Source organism: Pelobates fuscus, chromosome 1 (assembly GCF_036172605.1).
Source record: "Pelobates fuscus isolate aPelFus1 chromosome 1, aPelFus1.pri, whole genome shotgun sequence".
In the NCBI taxonomy this organism is placed as follows: Eukaryota; Metazoa; Chordata; class Amphibia; order Anura; family Pelobatidae; genus Pelobates; species Pelobates fuscus.
In genome coordinates, this window is record NC_086317.1 from 205,647,930 (window position 1) to 205,669,261 (window position 21,332).

The window sequence follows — 21,332 nt, forward strand, 5'->3', positions numbered from 1 at the left end:
GTGGTAGAGGCCACTCTATGACAGCAGAAAGTTTCTGGGGATCCATACGCTCTTAGATTCAGACGGGACACGTGACTGCTTCTCGCGGTCACTGCCCGCCTTCCTGTTGCAGCCGTCGGATGAGCCGCGCGCGGCTCGTGCAGCAGCAGGACCGCGGCCGGCCCCTGGATAAGGTAAGTAACGCTACACCGGTGCCATCAACCACAGCATGCAAAGAGCTCCCCCTGCATACCTCATTTTCTGGCAGCGCATGGGCACATCGTACGATCGCTTTCGCCCCTTCCCCTGTACTCAGGGTCAAATGGGCAGAAAGATCACAGGAGCGGAGCTAAGAGAGCGTGAAGGCAGCCAGGCCTCGACTGGGACCCATGCAGATCATACATGAAATTAGGGCAAGTGGGGGACTTCATGGTGTGTGTGTGTCAGCCTGTTTCAGTCAGTATGTTTGTGTGTGCTTGGGTCAGTGTGTGTGTCTGTCTGGATCAGTGTGTGTGTGTGTGTCTGCTTGGGTCAGTGTGTGTGTGTGTCTGCGTGGGTCAGTGTGTGTGTGTGTGTGTGTGTTTGTCTGCGTGGGTCAGTGTGTGTGTGTATCTGCTTGGGTCTGTGTGTGTGTGTGTCTGGATCAGGTTTGTGTGTGTGCCATGTATATTTATGAAAACAGCATATGACGTGATCCTTCACCAATATACATAAACCTTGGGTCAGACAGTGTTTGATAATGGACAGTCTCTGTGGTCTTCACTGCTTCTGTGCAATGAGTGAAGACCTTAGTGTGAATGTGTGAAAGACTGTGGAATGCATTCAGCTGGGACAGGATCCAGAATTTAGGATGGTCTATCGTCCAAACCCTGGAATCTGGGAAATATGTTATTTATTTATACATCATGCGGCTAGCACATAGCATAACGGTAAAAGATACAAATGTGGCCGCTGATACTGATGCACATACATTTGTTCCTTCCAATAATTTTAAGTGTGGTATGCCACAATGCTACCACATCTCCCGCTCTCTACTGAGTCTTCATCAGGTATAAACTTTGTGTCAGTTTACAAATATTTAAATTCCAGGTTTGGTTAACAAAGGGCAAGAAATGTAAAAGAAATAATAGAAATAAATAAATAAATAATTTTTTGTGTCAGTTTCATAATTTTAAATACTTAGATCAAAGAACAACCCAGCAAGGATTTGCTAAACGCAAATATATATAGGATCAAAGTATTCAAACACACATAATAGTACAATTAAATTAGTTAACTCGATTTAATCAACCAGTTAGGAGTTAGAGCAGGGGTAGTCCACCTGGTCCCTACGGCGGCTTTGGATTTCAGGTTGGCGGTGGTGGGTTCTGCAGAAAAACGCCTGGTGGGCCTTGATGGCCGTGGGCCAAGGCCGGCAGAGTAATTCCTTTCATCTCCCTGCCGGCCCATGCAGTGCCAGCCTTGCTGTAAATCCCAGCAGGATGGTGACTGGTCCGTGTGGCGGAACAGACTTTGCCACGTGTTCTTGTAGGGGGCTGCTTGCCCACCTCCTACCTTCTGACTATGGCTCTGGGATATATGGCATTTGAAAACACTATTTGTGCCCTGTGACAAAACTGGAGATTGTGCACAAATATGACTATTGTCCATATTTTTTATGATTCCCTTCGTTTGTTGCACTGTTCCCCATTTGTTTCATCTGTTGGTTCGACTGGATAGACTACCAGACACACTGTGGAGTTACTGGGTGGCCACCATTTCATGTATCAGAGGCACATGATAAGAACAAATGGATGAAGCACATGGTGAGAACAATGGATGGTGGCCATTTTAACTCACAGACACTGTTTTGACTTTTCTACACGGTGCCATCTCGCCGGTATTTGGTGCACAAAGACATCGTTCAGTAGTTTTAAACTACAGAACACGGGACACATTTAACAGTAATTATTTTTCATATAGCCTGTATATGTTCTGCGGAATCTGCATTAAACCGTATCTTCCAAACTACTAAACGGATCTGGGTGAATTTTGGATATGTATATTTTTTTATGGGATTATTGCATGTTTTGGGGTCCCTGTGATATGTTTTATAATACCGTATTTTCCTGTCTGTGATAATTAAGGTTGTCTATTGTGTTGAGATAATTGTATCACAGGCAGAGGGGAGGATTTCTGATGTAATGAATGGGAGTGTTAGCTGTGCTGTAATTAGAGATGTCCCGAACAGTTCACCGGGAACTGTTCGCAGGCGAACATAGCTTGTTCGCGGTCGCCACGGCGGGCGAACATATGCGATGTTCGGTCCGCCCCCTATTCGTCATCATTGAGTAAACTTTGACCCTGTACCTCACAGTCAGCAGACACATTCCAGCCAATCAGCAGCAGACCCTCCCTCCCAGACCCTCCCACCTCCATGTCGAATAGGGGGCGGACCGAACATCGCATATGATCGCCCGCCGCGGCGACCGCAAATAAGCTATGTTCGCCGGCGAACAGTTCCCGGCGAACTGTTCGGGACATCTCTAGTTGTAATGTGTTGATTGGTTGTTCTTCAAAACCCTGTGGGCAGTACTATGTTTGGAGAATGTGAATAAAAGAGGCTGTATGTGCCAGTACAGTCAGTTCTACTTCACCCTCAATTTGGAGTGCCGTCTCCTTTTGGGGGAATCTGCTACAAGGGATTGCTATGCTCTGCATACTCTCTTGCTATATTCACAGCTAAGCTCTTGTAAGAGCTTGTTCCTGTCTTGCTCTCTGAAGGAGTCTACAGTGGTTATGGTGTCGGCTGGAGTGCTTGGAGCCCTCAGGAAGCGCTAGGAGCATCCTTCAACGGAGGTACCCAGTCGGGGTGCCAGGTGATCCGTTACAGTCCGCTGGCACTTAGTTAGAGGGAATGGCCTGGGAGGCTCTGTGTTCCTCTCGCAAGCAGGCTGGTCGGTGCTGTGCTTGCAGGAGGACCTGAGAGTCAGCCTGCAGCCGGAGGAGCTGCAGGCTAAAGTGAACATGCCACCACTGGACCACAAGGGCTTGCAGCATTATGTCCCCCCTCCCTGGTAAAAGGTCAGAAGAAGGGAGGAGGAGACATTAAGATAGATTTTCACATCTCACCCACCTACACACAGCATAGACTCTATGCACCCTTCACACACACTACACCCCTCACACATATACTGCCCCCTCACACACACTGCCGCCCACATGCATACTGCCCCCTCACACACACTGCACCCTTCACACACACACGGCATCCCTTACACAGCACCCTTCACACACACACACACAAACTACACACTTCACACACAAACTTACACCCTTTACACACAAACACACACACACACAGAAATAAAAGTAGAATAGAAAATAGATTTTTTTTTTTTTAAATTATAAATGTAAGTAAATTTTTTTATTACTTTTTAAACCCTATTTCTAAAAATGTTTTTGTTTTAAATTGCACTTGCGCTATAAAATTAGTTACTGCGGCATTGGTGGGCTGTAAGGATATTTTACCATCAACAAAGATACGTATTAAAAGGTTGACTACCCCGAGTTAGAGAATATATACATGTTATGGGGAAAAAAATCAATAAAAACAAGAGGCAAGAGTGTAAATCCTAAAAAAAAGAAATCTCATTAATTTAGAGATCTTTCCGATAACAGGTGTACATTGGGCATTAAGAAGACCATACTTGACTATCGCTGAATACTTATTTGAACAATAATTCATAAAAGACCACAAAGACACACTGTTGAACGTTTTAATTGCCTTATCTTAGAATTTATTTTTATAATTAGATTTTAGACTAGAGTTTCAGTAAAGTCCATTGTATGTGGTATGCTCCTTGCTGACTAAAATTCTATACAAACTTTTTTCCTTTAATGCACTCCTCAGAATGAACAGTTGTTAATAATCCTTTCTTGTCAGTGGAACACCTTTCGGACGGTATTTACCAGCACAAAGAAACCACAGCTCTTAGGAGACATTGATGGAGGAGGCAAATGTTTTGTGGCAACATTTTCTTGCAAGAGAGTATAAAAATAGCATCTGGAGAAAAGGCTTGCAATGAGCTCTACAAACAGAAGGCATGTGACCTTTATCATAATAATGTTTAAACTAATGCTATTCAAAAATATTACAGAATAATATATACAAGGCATACTTAAATGCCAAGTTAATGTTACTAAACTATAAGTCCATTAACCACTAAGTCCATTAAATTACACCCACAGAAGAAAGTGATACATAATGACTTCTCTATACCCAATGTCTGATAAATCTGACATAATAACAACAAAATATCTGCTGCACCCTACTAACTTTACACAGAAACCCACTTGTAGGATCTAAATCCCTGATTGAAATTATTAAATTTAACCCATCTACGTATGTGTAGTTTTAACTCAACCCTTGCAGTGTTGACAAACAGAGCATTGCAACTCTCTGCACTGATACATAGTTACATAGTTACATAGCTGAAAAGAGACTTGCATCCATCAAATTCAGCTTTCCTCACATTTGTTTTTTGCTGTTGAGCCAAAAGAAGGCAAAAAAAAAAAAAAAAAAAAACAGTTTAAAGCACTTCCAATTCTGCAACAAACTAGGAAGAAATTCCTTATTGACACCAGAATGGCAGTCAGATTTATCCTTGGATCAAGAAGCTATTACCCTACATTGAAAAATTATATATTTTAATATTCTGTTTTTGCAAGTATGCATCTAGTTGCTGTTTGAACATCTGTATGGCAGAGGCAGCTCTCTAATTAGGTGAATTAGGTGATTTAGGCTGCCGCCTAAAGCCTCGCACAGTCTGGGGCCTCGTGGCTGCCTAAATCGCCATAGGTCAGACTGACATGTCGTGTCTTCAGTCTGTGACCGAGGGCCTGACACTGGAGGGGGCCCGGCGCCTATTACCTATAATGCTGCCAGGTGCGAGGTCCCTCCAGTCAGTCTGCCCGGGAGAGAGCCAGCCTTCATTCTGCAGCTCTGTCGGGTGCAGAGCTGCAGACTGAGGTGTCTCGCGATCGCAGCCAATCAGAGCGTTGCCACGGCAGTGCTCTGACTGGAGGTCGCGAGATTTACCACGTGGTCTGCAACTCTGCACCTGGTGGAGCTGCAGACCACATAGGGAGGCCACCCAACCACCAGGGATACAGCCTGCCCACCTGACCACCAGGGAATCAATTTAATAAAAAGGTATTTATGACCCCCTGCCCTGTCACAGTCTCAGCTCCCCCACCACCCCCTTCCCTGTCACAGCCCCCCTACCACCCCCTGCCCTGTCAAAGCTGCCCCATAAACCCCTACCCTGTCACAGCCCCCCTACCACCCCCTGCTCTGTCACACCCCCTGCCCTTTCACACACCCCACCACCCCCTGCCCTGTCACAGCTTCCCCACCACCCCCACCCTGTCCCAGCCCCTCTACCACCCCCTGCCCTGTTACATCCCAAGATCAGCCCCTGCCCTGTCACACCTTCCCTACCACCCTCTGACCAGTCACAGCTCCTCATCACCCCCTGCCCTGTCCCAGCCCCCCACCATTCCCTGCCCTGTCACAGCCCCCCACCACCCCCTGCCCTGTAACATCCCCCACCACTCCCTGCCCTGTCACAGCCCCCACCATTCCCTGCCCTGTCACAGCTCCCCCACCACCCCCTGCCCTGTCAGAGACCCCCACCACTTCCTGTCCTGTCACACTACCACTACCACCCCCTGCCCTGTCACAAACTCCTACGACCCCCTGCTCTGTCACAACCCCCTACCACTAGTGATGTACCGAACTGTCCGCCGGCGAACAGTTCCCAGCGAAATTAGCGTGTTCGCGTTCTCCCCCTATTCGTCATCATTGGGCAAACTTTGACCCTGTGCCTCTCGGTCAGCAGACACATTACAGCCAATCAGCAGCACTCCCTCCCTTCCACACCCTCCAACCTCCCTCGCAGCATCCATTTTCGATTCATTCGGAAGATGCATGCTTAGTGAGAGGAGGGAAAGTTTAGCTGCTGCTGATTACATAGGGAAATTGATAGCTAGGCTAGGGTATTCAGTGTCCACTACAATCCTGAAGGACTCATCTGATCTCTGCTGTAAGGACAGCACCCCAAAAAGCCCTTTTTAGGGCTATAACATCAGGCTGCTTTTTTTTTTTTTTTTCCTGTGTAATGTAATTGCAGGTGCCTGCCTGCCACCTTCTGTGTGAGGTTCACATTGGATACTGTGCCTATTTGCCCAGTGCCACCACTCATATCTGTTTTAACAATAGGTTAAGCTTTACATTTAAAATAAATATTTTTTTTTTCACTGTAATAGAAGAGCAGTTGCCTGCCTGCCAGCTTCTGTGTGAGGTTCACATTGGATACTGTGCCTATTTGCCCAGTGCCACCACTCATATCTGTTTTAACAATAGGTTAAGCTTTACATTTAAAATAAATATTTTTTTTTCACTGTAATAAAAGAGCAGTTGCCTGCCTGCCAGCTTCTGTGTGAGGTTCACATTGGATACTGTGCCTATTTGCCCAGTGCCACCACTCATATCTGTTTTAACAATAGGTTAAGCTTTACATTTAAAATAAATATTTTTTTTTCACTGTAATAGAAGAGCAGTTGCCTGCCTGCCAGCTTCTGTGTGAGGTTCACATTGGATACTGTGCCTATTTGCCCAGTGCCACCACTCATATCTGTTTTAACAATAGGTTAAGCTTTACATTTAAAAGAAATAATTTTTTTTCACTGTAATAGAAGAGCAGTTGCCTGCCTGCCAGCTTCTGTGTGAGGTTCACATTGGATACTGTGCCTATTTGCCCAGTGCCACCACTCATATCTGTTTTAACAATTGGTTAAGCTTTAGATTTAAAAGAAATAATTTTTTTTCACTGTAATAGAAGAGCAGTTAGTTGTCTGCAAGCGTCTGTGTTTCAGGCCTACTTCAGCGTGTGCTCTGCAGACCTGTGCCAGCGTGCTTTGACAGTTGCCAATCATATCTTGTGTCTCTATAGCGTGCTTTTACAACCAAAATTTTGTTTCCACTGTAATAGAAGAGCAGTTGCCTGCCTGCCAGCTTCTGTGTGAGGTTCACATTGGATACTGTGCCTATTTGCCCAGTGCCACCACTCATATCTGTTTTAACAATTGGTTAAGCTTTAGATTTAAAAGAAATAATTTTTTTTCACTGTAATAGAAGAGCAGTTAGTTGTCTGCAAGCGTCTGTGTTTCAGGCCTACTTCAGCGTGTGCTCTGCAGACCTGTGCCAGCGTGCTTTGACAGTTGCCAATCATATCTGGTGTCTCTATAGCGTGCTTTTACAACCAAAATTTTGTTTCCACTGTAATAGAAGAGCAGTTGCCTGCCTGCCAGCTTCTGTGTGAGGTTCACATTGGATACTGTGCCTATTTGCCCAGTGCCACCACTCATATCTGTTTTAACAATAGGTTAAGCTTTACATTTTAAATAAATAATTTTTTTTCACTGTAATAGAAGAGCAGTTAGTTGTCTGCAAGCGTCTGTGTTTCAGGCCTACTTCAGCGTGTGCTCTGCAGACCTGTGCCAGCGTGCTTTGACAGTTGCCACTCATATCTTGTGTCTCTATAGCGTGCTTTTACAACCAAAATTTTGTTTCCACTGTAATAGAAGAGCAGTTGCCTGCCTGCCAGCTTCTGTGTGAGGTTCACATTAGATACTGTGCCTATTTGCCCAGTGCCACCAATCATATCTGTTTTAACAATTGGTTAAGCTTTAGATTTAAAAGAAATATTTTTTTTTCACTGTAATAGAAGAGCAGTTAGTTGTCTGCAAGCGTCTGTGTTTCAGGCCTACTTCAGCGTGTGCTCTGCAGACCTGTGCCAGCGTGCTTTGACAGTTGCCAATCATATCTGGTGTCTCTATAGCGTGCTTTTACAACCAAAATTTTGTTTCCACTGTAATAGAAGAGCAGTTGCCTGCCTGCCAGCTTCTGTGTGAGGTTCACATTGGATACTGTGCCTATTTGCCCAGTGCCACCACTCATATCTGTTTTAACAATTGGTTAAGCTTTACATTTAAAAGAAATAATTTTTTTTCACTGTAATAGAAGAGCAGTTAGTTATCTGCAAGCGTCTGTGTTTCAGGCCTACTTCAGCGTGTGCTCTGCAGACCTGTGCCAGCGTGCTTTGACAGTTGCCACTCATATCTTGTGTCTCTATAGCGTGCTTTTACAACCAAAATTTGTTTTTCACTGTTATAGATTGAATAGCAGTTACTTGTCTTCAAGCGGGTGTCTCAGGCCTACAGTGTGTGCTCTGCAGAACTGTTCCAGTGCACATTGCCAATCATATCTGGTCTCACAGTAGCTTGCACGCATAGTACCACTAATCCCCAAAAAAATGACAGGCAGAGGCAGGCCACCCCGCAGGGGCCGTCGTGGTCGTGGTGCTGTGATTCCCTTTTGCCCTAGAATAATGCCCAGTTTTCAGAAGCCACGTACCCTGAACTTGAAAAGTTCTGAGGACTTAGTTGACTGGCTAACACAGGACACCCAATCTTGTACAGCCTCCGCTCGGAACCTTGACGCACCATCCTCCTCCAGCTTAGCTTCAGGCACCTCTCAAGATAGCACTCACCCGCCTGCTGCCACCACCAAAACTAGCACCACAGCCGCTTTACTTGGTATGTCAGAGGAGTTATTCACACACCCGTTTGAAGAAATGAGTGATGCGCAACCATTATTGCTAGAGGATGTAGATAACAGGGATATGTCTCAGGCAGGCAGCATTAAACACATGGAGGTACGGTGTGATGATGATGATGTTGTACCCGCTGCTGCTTCCTTTTCTGAGTTGTCAGATACAAGCGAAGCGGTTGATGATGACGATGCGTCCATGGATGTCACGTGGGTACCCGCTAGAAGAGAAGAAGAACAGGGCGAAAGTTCAGATGGGGAGACAGAGAGGAGGAGGAGGAGACCAGTTGGAAGCGGGGGGGGTCGTCGCAAGGAGCTAGTGGCACAGTCAGACAGCATGCATCGGCACCCGGGGTCAGCCCGACAGCACGCCAATCAACGCATGCTGTGTCCACCACCAGAATGCCGTCATTGCAGAGCTCAGCAGTGTGGCATTTTTTTTGTGTGTCTGCCTCTGACAACAGCGATGCCATTTGCAACCTGTGCCAAAGGAAACTGAGTCGTGGGAGGTCCAACACCCACCTAGGTACAACTGCTTTGCGTAGGCACATGATCTCACATCACAAACGCCTATGGGATCAACACATGAGTACAAGCAGCACGCCTACTCTAAGCCGCCATCCTCCTCCTGGTCCAGCATCTTCAGCCACATCAACCACTGCTGTCCTTCTTGCCCCCTCTCAACCATCCGCCACTCCGTCTCCCGCCTTGAGCAGTTCCCGCTCATCTGCCCACAGTCATGTGTTTCTGTCAAGGACATGTTTGAGCGTAAGAAGCCAATGTCACCAAGTCACCCCCTTGCCCAGCGTCTGACAGCTGGCTTGTCCGAACTATTAGCCCGCCAGCTTTTACCATACAATCTGGTTGAGTCTGAGGCGTTCAAAAAATTTGTAGCTATTGGGACACCGCAGTGGAAGGTACCCGGCCGGAATTTCTTTTCACAAAAGGCAATCCCCAACTTGTACTCGATTGTGCAAAAGGAAGTCATGACATGTCTGGCACACAGTGTTGGGGCAAGGGTCCATCTGACCACTGATACCTGGTCTGCAAAGCATGGTCAGGGCAGGTATATCACCTACACTGCGCATTGGGTAAACCTGCTGACGGCTGACAAGCAAGGAATGCGTGGCATTGCAGAGGAGTTGGTGACACCGCCACGAATTGCAGGCAGTCCTGCTGCCACCTCCTCTACTCCTCCTACTCCATCCTCTTCCATAACCTCCTCGGCTGAGTCCTCTTGTGCCGCTGCTTCTTGCTCCACATCAACGGCACCCCCCCAGCTCCCCAGGTACTATTCCACATCCCGGATACGGCAGTGTCACGCCGTCTTGGGTTTGACTTGCTTGAAAGCAGAGAGTCACACCGGACAATCACTCCTGTCCGCCCTGAACGCACAGGTGGAAAAGTGGCTGACTCCGCAGCAACTGGATATCGGCAAAGTGGTGTGTGACAACGGAAAAAATTTGATAGCGGCATTGAAGTTGGGCAAGTTGACACATGTGCCGTGCATGGCACATGTGTGTAATCTGATCATACAACGCTTTGTGCATAAGTACACAGGCTTACAGGACGTCCTGAAGCAGGCCAGGAAGGTGTGTGGCCATTTCAGGCATTCCTACACGGCCATGGCTCACTTTGCCGATATCCAGCGGCGAAACAACATGCCAGTGAGGCGCTTGATTTGCGACAGCCCTACACGTTGGAATTCAACACTCCTAATGTTCGACCGCCTGCTCCAACAAGAAAAATCTGTTAATGATAATGAATATTTGTATGACCGGGGTGCTAGGACAGCCTCTGGGGAGCTGGGAATTTTTTTGCCACGTTACTGGACGCTCATGCGCAATGCCTGTAGGCTCATGCGTCCTTTTGAGGAGGTGACAAACCTAGTCAGTCGCAGTTGTGTGTGTGCGTGTGTATGGCTGTCTGCCTGTGTGTGTGTGACAGGGTGAAGATTTCTTGCACATGGGTGTGACAGGGTGAAGATTTCTTGCACAGGGCGCCCAAAGGCCTAAGGCTGGCCCTGCGCATGGGTCAGTGGCTCTGCACCAGACTTCCCTCCAATTGATCAAAGTTAAAGGATTTCAAGTGGACTGATTATAATTACAGGGCCTCTAAAGAGTCCTGTATTGTTATTTGTCGTCACTACCTTCCCGCGTCGGGAAGATTTCTTGCACAGGGCGCCCAAAGGCCTAAGGCTGGCCCTGCGCATGGGTCAGTGGCTCTGCACCAGACTTCCCTCCAATTGATCAAAGTTAAAGGATTTCAAGTGGACTGATTACAATTACAGGGCCTCTAAAGAGTCCTGTATTGTTATTTGTCATCACTACCTTCCCGCGTCGGGAAGATTTCTTGCACAGGGCGCCCAAAGGCCTAAGGCTGGCCCTGCGCATGGGTCAGTGGCTCTGCACCAGACTTCCCTCCAATTGATCAAAGTTAAAGGATTTCAAGTGGACTGATTACAATTACAGGGCCTCTAAAGAGTCCTGTATTGTTATTTGTCGTCACTACCTTCCCGCGTCGGGAGTGGGTCATTTGCGCCCCTGCTGCCTTCCTTGCATGTGGTAGCTGTTTGTCAGGGATTTGTCAATCCATATCTGCCAAGTGACCCTATTACAGGGTGAAGATTTCTTGCACATGGGTATGACAGGGTGAAGATTTCTTGCACAGGGCGCCCAAAGGCCTAAGGCTGGCCCTGCGCATGGGTCAGTGGCTCTGCACCAGACTTCCCTCCAATTGATCAAAGTTAAAGGATTTCAAGTGGACTGATTACAATTACAGGGCCTCTAAAGAGTCCTGTATTGTTATTTGTCGTCACTACCTTCCCGCGTCGGGAGTGGGTCATTTGCGCCCCTGCTGCCTTCCTTGCATGTGGTAGCTGTTTGTCAGGGATTTGTCAATCCATATCTGCCAAGTGACCCTATGTAGGGGGAACAGTCTCTATTCTGCTCTGTGTCAGTGTGTATCAGGGATCATTAGGATAGGTGTCAATCCATATCTGCCAAGTGACCCTATGTAGGAGGAACAGTCCCTATTCTGCTCTGTGTCACTGTGTATCAGGGATCATTAGGATAGGTGTCAATCCATATCTGCCAAGTGACCCTATGTAGGAGGAACAGTCCATATTCTGATCTGTGTCAGTGTGTATCAGGGGTTTTGAGGACAGGTGTCAATCCATATCTGCCAAGTGACCCTATGTAGGGGGAACAGTCTCTATTCTGCTCTGTGTCAGTGTGTATCAGGGATCATTAGGATAGGTGTCAATCCATATCTGCCAAGTGACCCTATGTAGGAGGAACAGTCCCTATTCTGCTCTGTGTCACTGTGTATCAGGGATCATTAGGATAGGTGTCAATCCATATCTGCCAAGTGACCCTATGTAGGGGGAACAGTCCCTATTCTGCTCTGTGTCAGTGTGTATCAGGGATTTTGAGGACAGGTGTCAATCCATATCTGCCAAGTGACCCTATGTAGGGGGAACAGTCTCTATTCTGCTCTGTGTCAGTGTGTATCAGGGATCATTAGGATAGGTGTCAATCCATATCTGCCAAGTGACCCTATGTAGGGGGAACAGTCTCTATTCTGCTCTGTGTCAGTGTGTATCAGGGATCATTAGGATAGGTATCAATCCATATCTGCCAAGTGACCCTATGTAGGGGGAACAGTCTCTATTCTGCTCTGTGTCAGTGTGTATCAGGGATCATTAGGATAGGTGTCAATCCATATCTGCCAAGTGACCCTATGTAGGAGGAACAGTCCCTATTCTGCTCTGTGTCACTGTGTATCAGGGATCATTAGGATAGGTGTCAATCCATATCTGCCAAGTGACCCTATGTAGGAGGAACAGTCCCTATTCTGCTCTGTGTCACTGTGTATCAGGGATCATTAGGATAGGTGTCAATCCATATCTGCAAAGTGACCCTATGTAGGGGGAACAGTCCCTATTCTGCTCTGTGTCAGTGTGTATCAGGGGTTTTGAGGACAGGTGTCAATCCATATCTGCCAAGTGACCCTATGTAGGGGGAACAGTCTCTATTCTGCTCTGTGTCAGTGTGTATCAGGGATCATTAGGATAGGTGTCAATCCATATCTGCCAAGTGACCCTATGTAGGGGGAACAGTCTCTATTCTGCTCTGTGTCAGTGTGTATCAGGGATCATTAGGATAGGTGTCAATCCATATCTGCCAAGTGACCCTATGTAGGAGGAACAGCCCCTATTCTGCTCTGTGTCACTGTGTATCAGGGATCATTAGGATAGGTATCAATCCATATCTGCCAAGTGACCCTATGTAGGAGGAACAGTCCCTATTCTGCTCTGTGTCAGTGTGTATCAGGGGTTTTGAGGACAGGTGTCAATCCATATCTGCCAAGTGACCCTATGTAGGGGGAACAGTCTCTATTCTGCTCTGTGTCACTGTGTATCAGGGATCATTAGGATAGGTGTCAATCCATATCTGCCAAGTGACCCTATGTAGGAGGAACAGTCCCTATTCTGATCTGTGTCAGTGTGTATCAGGGGTTTTGAGGACAGGTGTCAATCCATATCTGCCAAGTGACCCTATGTAGGGGGAACAGTCTCTATTCTGCTCTGTGTCAGTGTGTATCAGGGATCATTAGGATAGGTGTCAATCCATATCTGCCAAGTGACCCTATGTAGGAGGAACAGTCCCTATTCTGCTCTGTGTCACTGTGTATCAGGGATCATTAGGATAGGTGTCAATCCATATCTGCCAAGTGACCCTATGTAGGAGGAACAGTCCATATTCTGATCTGTGTCAGTGTGTATCAGGGGTTTTGAGGACAGGTGTCAATCCATATCTGCCAAGTGACCCTATGTAGGGGGAACAGTCTCTATTCTGCTCTGTGTCAGTGTGTATCAGGGATCATTAGGATAGGTGTCAATCCATATCTGCCAAGTGACCCTATGTAGGAGGAACAGTCCCTATTCTGCTCTGTGTCACTGTGTATCAGGGATCATTAGGATAGGTGTCAATCCATATCTGCCAAGTGACCCTATGTAGGGGGAACAGTCCCTATTCTGCTCTGTGTCAGTGTGTATCAGGGATTTTGAGGACAGGTGTCAATCCATATCTGCCAAGTGACCCTATGTATGGGGAACAGTCTCTATTCTGCTCTGTGTCAGTGTGTATCAGGGATCATTAGGATAGGTATCAATCCATATCTGCCAAGTGACCCTATGTAGGGGGAACAGTCTCTATTCTGCTCTGTGTCAGTGTGTATCAGGGATCATTAGGATAGGTGTCAATCCATATCTGCCAAGTGACCCTATGTAGGAGGAACAGTCCCTATTCTGCTCTGTGTCACTGTGTATCAGGGATCATTAGGATAGGTGTCAATCCATATCTGCCAAGTGACCCTATGTAGGAGGAACAGTCCCTATTCTGCTCTGTGTCACTGTGTATCAGGGATCATTAGGATAGGTGTCAATCCATATCTGCAAAGTGACCCTATGTAGGGGGAACAGTCCCTATTCTGCTCTGTGTCAGTGTGTATCAGGGGTTTTGAGGACAGGTGTCAATCCATATCTGCCAAGTGACCCTATGTAGGGGGAACAGTCTCTATTCTGCTCTGTGTCAGTGTGTATCAGGGATCATTAGGATAGGTGTCAATCCATATCTGCCAAGTGACCCTATGTAGGGGGAACAGTCTCTATTCTGCTCTGTGTCAGTGTGTATCAGGGATCATTAGGATAGGTGTCAATCCATATCTGCCAAGTGACCCTATGTAGGAGGAACAGTCCCTATTCTGCTCTGTGTCACTGTGTATCAGGGATCATTAGGATAGGTATCAATCCATATCTGCCAAGTGACCCTATGTAGGAGGAACAGTCCCTATTCTGCTCTGTGTCAGTGTGTATCAGGGGTTTTGAGGACAGGTGTCAATCCATATCTGCCAAGTGACCCTATGTAGGGGGAACAGTCTCTATTCTGCTCTGTGTCACTGTGTATCAGGGATCATTAGGATAGGTGTCAATCCATATCTGCCAAGTGACCCTATGTAGGAGGAACAGTCCCTATTCTGATCTGTGTCAGTGTGTATCAGGGGTTTTGAGGACAGGTGTCAATCCATATCTGCCAAGTGACCCTATGTAGGGGGAACAGTCTCTATTCTGCTCTGTGTCAGTGTGTATCAGGGATCATTAGGATAGGTATCAATCCATATCTGCCAAGTGACCCTATGTAGGGGGAACAGTCTCTATTCTGCTCTGTGTCAGTGTGTATCAGGGATCATTAGGATAGGTGTCAATCCATATCTGCCAAGTGACCCTATGTAGGAGGAACAGTCCCTATTCTGCTCTGTGTCACTGTGTATCAGGGATCATTAGGATAGGTGTCAATCCATATCTGCCAAGTGACCCTATGTAGGAGGAACAGTCCCTATTCTGCTCTGTGTCACTGTGTATCAGGGATCATTAGGATAGGTGTCAATCCATATCTGCAAAGTGACCCCATGTAGGGGGAGCAGTCCCTATTCTGCTCTGTGTCAGTGTGTATCAGGGGTTTTGAGGACAGGTGTCAATCCATATCTGCCAAGTGACCCTATGTAGGGGGAACAGTCTCTATTCTGCTCTGTGTCAGTGTGTATCAGGGATCATTAGGATAGGTGTCAATCCATATCTGCCAAGTGACCCTATGTAGGGGGAACAGTCTCTATTCTGCTCTGTGTCAGTGTGTATCAGGGATCATTAGGATAGGTGTCAATCCATATCTGCCAAGTGACCCTATGTAGGAGGAACAGTCCCTATTCTGCTCTGTGTCACTGTGTATCAGGGATCATTAGGATAGGTGTCAATCCATATCTGCCAAGTGACCCTATGTAGGAGGAACAGTCCCTATTCTGCTCTGTGTCAGTGTGTATCAGGGGTTTTGAGGACAGGTGTCAATCCATATCTGCCAAGTGACCCTATGTAGGGGGAACAGTCTCTATTCTGCTCTGTGTCAGTGTGTATCAGGGATCATTAGGATAGGTGTCAATCCATATCTGCCAAGTGACCCTATGTAGGAGGAACAGTCCCTATTCTGCTCTGTGTCACTGTGTATCAGGGATCATTAGGAGAGGTGTCAATCCATATCTGCCAAGTGACCCTATGTAGGGGGAACAGTCCCTATTCTGCTCTGTGTCAGTGTGTATCAGGGGTTTTGAGGACAGGTGTCAATCCATATCTGCCAAGTGACCCTATGTAGGGGGAACAGTCTCTATTCTGCTCTGTGTCAGTGTGTATCAGGGATCATTAGGATAGGTGTCAATCCATATCTGCCAAGTGACCCTATGTAGGGGGAACAGTCTCTATTCTGCTCTGTGTCAGTGTGTATCAGGTATCATTAGGATAGGTGTCAATCCATATCTGCTAAGTGACCCTATGTAGGAGGAACAGTCCCTATTCTGCTCTGTGTCACTGTTTTAAGGGATCATTAGGATAGGTGTCAATCCATATCTGCCAAGTGACCCTATGTAGGGGGAACAGTCTCTATTCTGCTCTGTGTCAGTGTGTATCAGGGATCATTAGGATAGGTGTCAATCCATATCTGCCAAGTGACCCTATGTAGGGGGAACAGTCTCTATTCTGCTCTGTGTCAGTGTGTATCAGGGATCATTAGGATAGGTGTCAATCCATATCTGCCAAGTGACCCTATGTAGGGGGAACAGTCTCTATTCTGCTCTGTGTCAGTGTGTATCAGGGGTTTTGAGGACAGGTGTCAATCCATATCTGCCAAGTGACCCTATGTAGGGGGAACAGTCTCTATTCTGTTTTGTGTCAGTGTGTATCAGGGATCATTAGGATAGGTGTCAATCCATATCTGCCAAGTGACCCTATGTAGGAGGAACAGTCCCTATTCTGATCTGTGTCAGTGTGTATCAGGGGTTTTGAGGACAGGTGTCAATCCATATCTGCCAAGTGACCCTATGTAGGGGGAACAGTCTCTATTCTGCTCTGTGTCAGTGTGTATCAGGGATCATTAGGATAGGTGTCAATCCATATCTGCCAAGTGACCCTATGTAGGAGGAACAGTCCCTATTCTGCTCTGTGTGACTGTGTATCAGGGATCATTAGGATAGGTGTCAATCCATATCTGCCAAGTGACCCTATGTAGGGGGAACAGTCCCTATTCTGCTCTGTGTCAGTGTGTATCAGGGGTTTTGAGGACAGGTGTCAATCCATATCTGCCAAGTGACCCTATGTAGGGGGAACAGTCTCTATTCTGCTCTGTGTCAGTGTGTATCAGGGATCATTAGGATAGGTATCAATCCATATCTGCCAAGTGACCCTATGTAGGGGGAACAGTCTCTATTCTGCTCTGTGTCAGTGTGTATCAGGGATCATTAGGATAGGTGTCAATCCATATCTGCCAAGTGACCCTATGTAGGAGGAACAGTCCCTATTCTGCTCTGTGTCACTGTGTATCAGGGATCATTAGGATAGGTGTCAATCCATATCTGCCAAGTGACCCTATGTAGGAGGAACAGTCCCTATTCTGCTCTGTGTCACTGTGTATCAGGGATCATTAGGATAGGTGTCAATCCATATCTGCAAAGTGACCCCATGTAGGGGGAGCAGTCCCTATTCTGCTCTGTGTCAGTGTGTATCAGGGGTTTTGAGGACAGGTGTCAATCCATATCTGCCAAGTGACCCTATGTAGGGGGAACAGTCTCTATTCTGCTCTGTGTCAGTGTGTATCAGGGATCATTAGGATAGGTGTCAATCCATATCTGCCAAGTGACCCTATGTAGGGGGAACAGTCTCTATTCTGCTCTGTGTCAGTGTGTATCAGGGATCATTAGGATAGGTGTCAATCCATATCTGCCAAGTGACCCTATGTAGGAGGAACAGTCCCTATTTTGCTCTGTGTCACTGTGTATCAGGGATCATTAGGATAGGTGTCAATCCATATCTGCCAAGTGACCCTATGTAGGAGGAACAGTCCCTATTCTGCTCTGTGTCAGTGTGTATCAGGGGTTTTGAGGACAGGTGTCAATCCATATCTGCCAAGTGACCCTATGTAGGGGGAACAGTCTCTATTCTGCTCTGTGTCAGTGTGTATCAGGGATCATTAGGATAGGTGTCAATCCATATCTGCCAAGTGACCCTATGTAGGAGGAACAGTCCCTATTCTGCTCTGTGTCACTGTGTATCAGGGATCATTAGGAGAGGTGTCAATCCATATCTGCCAAGTGACCCTATGTAGGGGGAACAGTCCCTATTCTGCTCTGTGTCAGTGTGTATCAGGGGTTTTGAGGACAGGTGTCAATCCATATCTGCCAAGTGACCCTATGTAGGGGGAACAGTCTCTATTCTGCTCTGTGTCAGTGTGTATCAGGGATCATTAGGATAGGTGTCAATCCATATCTGCCAAGTGACCCTATGTAGGGGGAACAGTCTCTATTCTGCTCTGTGTCAGTGTGTATCAGGTATCATTAGGATAGGTGTCAATCCATATCTGCCAAGTGACCCTATGTAGGAGGAACAGTCCCTATTCTGCTCTGTGTCACTGTTTTAAGGGATCATTAGGATAGGTGTCAATCCATATCTGCCAAGTGACCCTATGTAGGGGGAACAGTCTCTATTCTGCTCTGTGTCAGTGTGTATCAGGGATCATTAGGATAGGTGTCAATCCATATCTGCCAAGTGACCCTATGTAGGGGGAACAGTCTCTATTCTGCTCTGTGTCAGTGTGTATCAGGGATCATTAGGATAGGTGTCAATCCATATCTGCCAAGTGACCCTATGTAGGGGGAACAGTCTCTATTCTGCTCTGTGTCAGTGTGTATCAGGGGTTTTGAGGACAGGTGTCAATCCATATCTGCCAAGTGACCCTATGTAGGGGGAACAGTCTCTATTCTGCTCTGTGTCAGTGTGTATCAGGGCTGGGCTTTGAGGACAGGTGTCAATGTTAGGTGATTTCTGCCCTTTATGGATTAAAAGCAGACTCTGCATCAACTGTGCAATTTTCCATGGGAGTTTTGCCATGGATCCCCCTCTGGCATGCCACAGTCCAGGCGTTAGTCCCCTTGAAACAACTTTTCCATCACTATTGTGGCCAGAAAGAGTCCCTGTTGTTTTTAAAATTCGCCTGCCCATTGAAGTCAATGGCGGTTCGCGCGGTTCGCCGGTTCGCGAAAATTTGCGGAAGTTCGCGTTCGCCGTTCGCGAACCGAAAATTCCGGGTTCGCGACAACACTACCTACCACCCCTGCCCTGTCACAACCCTCCTACCCCCTGCCCTGTCACACCTCCCCTACCATCCCCTGCCCTGGCACAGCTCCTCACCACCCCCTGCCCTGTCCCAGCCATTCCCTGCCCTGTCACAGCCCCCCCACAACCCCATGCCCTGTCACAGTCCCTCTACCACCCCTGCCCTGTCACATTCCCCCTACCAAACCTGCCCCAGCCCCCCTACATCCCCTGTCCTGTCACAGCTCCCCACCATCCCCTGCCCTGTCACAGCCCCCCACCATCCCCTGCCCTGTTACAGCCCCCACCACTCCCTGCCCTCTCACAGCCCCTCTACCACCCCTGCCCTGTCACTCTCCCGCTACCAACCCTGCCCCAGCCCCCTACCATCCCCTTTCCTGTCACAGCTCCTCCACCATCCCCTGCCCTGTCTCATCTCCCCTACCACCCACTACCCTATCACAGCCCCCTACCACCCCCTGCCCTGTCAAAACCCCCTACCACCCCCTGCCCTGTCAAAAAACCCTACCACCCCCTGCCCTGTCACACACCCCTACCACCTCCTGTCCTGTCACGGCCCCCCTACCCTGTCACTGCCCCCACCACACCCTGTCACCCCACACCCACCCTATCACAGCCACCCCCCACACACACCCTGTCACAGCCTTCCCCCACACACCTTGTCATCCCCCACCCATACCCTATCATTACCACACACACTGACACCCCCTTCACACACACTGTCACCCCTACACATACACTACCACCTTTCCCAAACACTTTAAGTTCCCACATACTGTCATCCCCTACACCCAGCTAAACTCACATTAACCCCTCCTAATCCTGTCACTCTCACTCACTTCAAACTTACCTGCCCTTGCTTTGCCACACTTACCCTATCACATTAACACCCCTCAATCCTGTCAGACTCACTTTCTCTTGCACTGTCACGCTCACCCCACAACCCTGTCACACTCATCCTCTATCAGTCTGTCCCACTCACCCCCTTCACCCTACCACATAAACAATTACAATCCTGTCCTCCAACCGTGCCACACTCACCCCAAACCCTATCACACATAGGTAGACAATGCCAGAAATACACAAACCGGCACTTATATATACACGAATGCAAGGCTATGTAACCATACCCTGCAGTTGTGTAAAAACGATTAGCATAGTTGCTAATTAAGTTTGTTTATTGGAAATTAACTTAGTTTGCAAATTATGCCATAACTACAGTCAGAGAGCCAAGTCACAGGGAGCCACGACACTGCAAGCCTCTGAACAATGAAAACAGAGACCAGCTCTCTGTATCCAGAGCTGCAAGCTTGTCCTTCAATACAACTACAGCACCTTATACACACAATGCAACCCCTATTTTTTTTTTTACTTTGGGTGTTAGTGGGGGCATCATGTTTGAGTTTTGTCTCACAAAGTCTAGAGCCGCCACTGCTGTATGGACTCTGATAAAACTACTTCTTCAGACAGAGAATTCCAAATACTTATTGTTATATATACAATGCACAAATCAATAATGAAACAAATCAAACAGATAAATTACTGGAGATCCCTGGAATATTGAATTAACCAAGGGTGGCTTAGCCTAACCTTACGCATGGAGAGAAGGAGCAGTTATAACTGGAGTACTAGGGATGGTATGATAGTTTAAAGATGGACGAAGAGATCCACAGTTTCTTCATCCCCTATATGCTAGAGTCAAAGGATACCCAAGAATGCTGTCTCACATATGAAACCCCCTGCCTCCCAGTACAGGTCCAGACAATGCCTTCGAGAAATACTAGGAACTCACAAGGTAAAGCCCTACCAACTATGGACAGCAACAAGATGGGAAACAAGATGGCATGCTGTTTATTTATAGAATGGCAAGGCTTAACATAAAAGACTTCCAAGAGTTAAAAAAACGGAGGGCATTTACTATCAGGTAAGCCTATTCTTAGGGATTTAATATCTGTTCGTAAAACAAGCCAAATCAAGCATTACAGAGCACAGGATTCTTAAGAAACCAGTCAAATCATAAACAAACGTCAAACACAATAGGAAAACATATGGATGTTTACGGATAGAATGAAGCCCTTTCCTTCATAGAAAAGAACAACTTGTATCAGATTGATGTCCCAAAAGTGCAGGTGATGATCACACTTGACATTCCAGATAAAGTAACATGACGTTATGCTAAAGATAGCTAAAATATGTTTTAAATAATATGGAAAGGCTGTGCCATTAGTCAGTCAAAACCTTTCTTGGACTCTGAATTAAAAAAACTATATATTCTTATGAGTTTAGCCAGCCAATCATAATATATAGCTGAAGAAGAGAAGATAACAGGGAAGGGGGGGAGAAGAAAAGATTACGGGGGGGAAGAGAAGATTACAGGGAGGGGGGTTGGGGAGAAAAAGAGAAGATTACAACATTAATAGACAAGCCATATGGGAATTGTTTAACAGGAACAGTAAGTCAGATCCTCACCCCATCCCCCCGATTTGT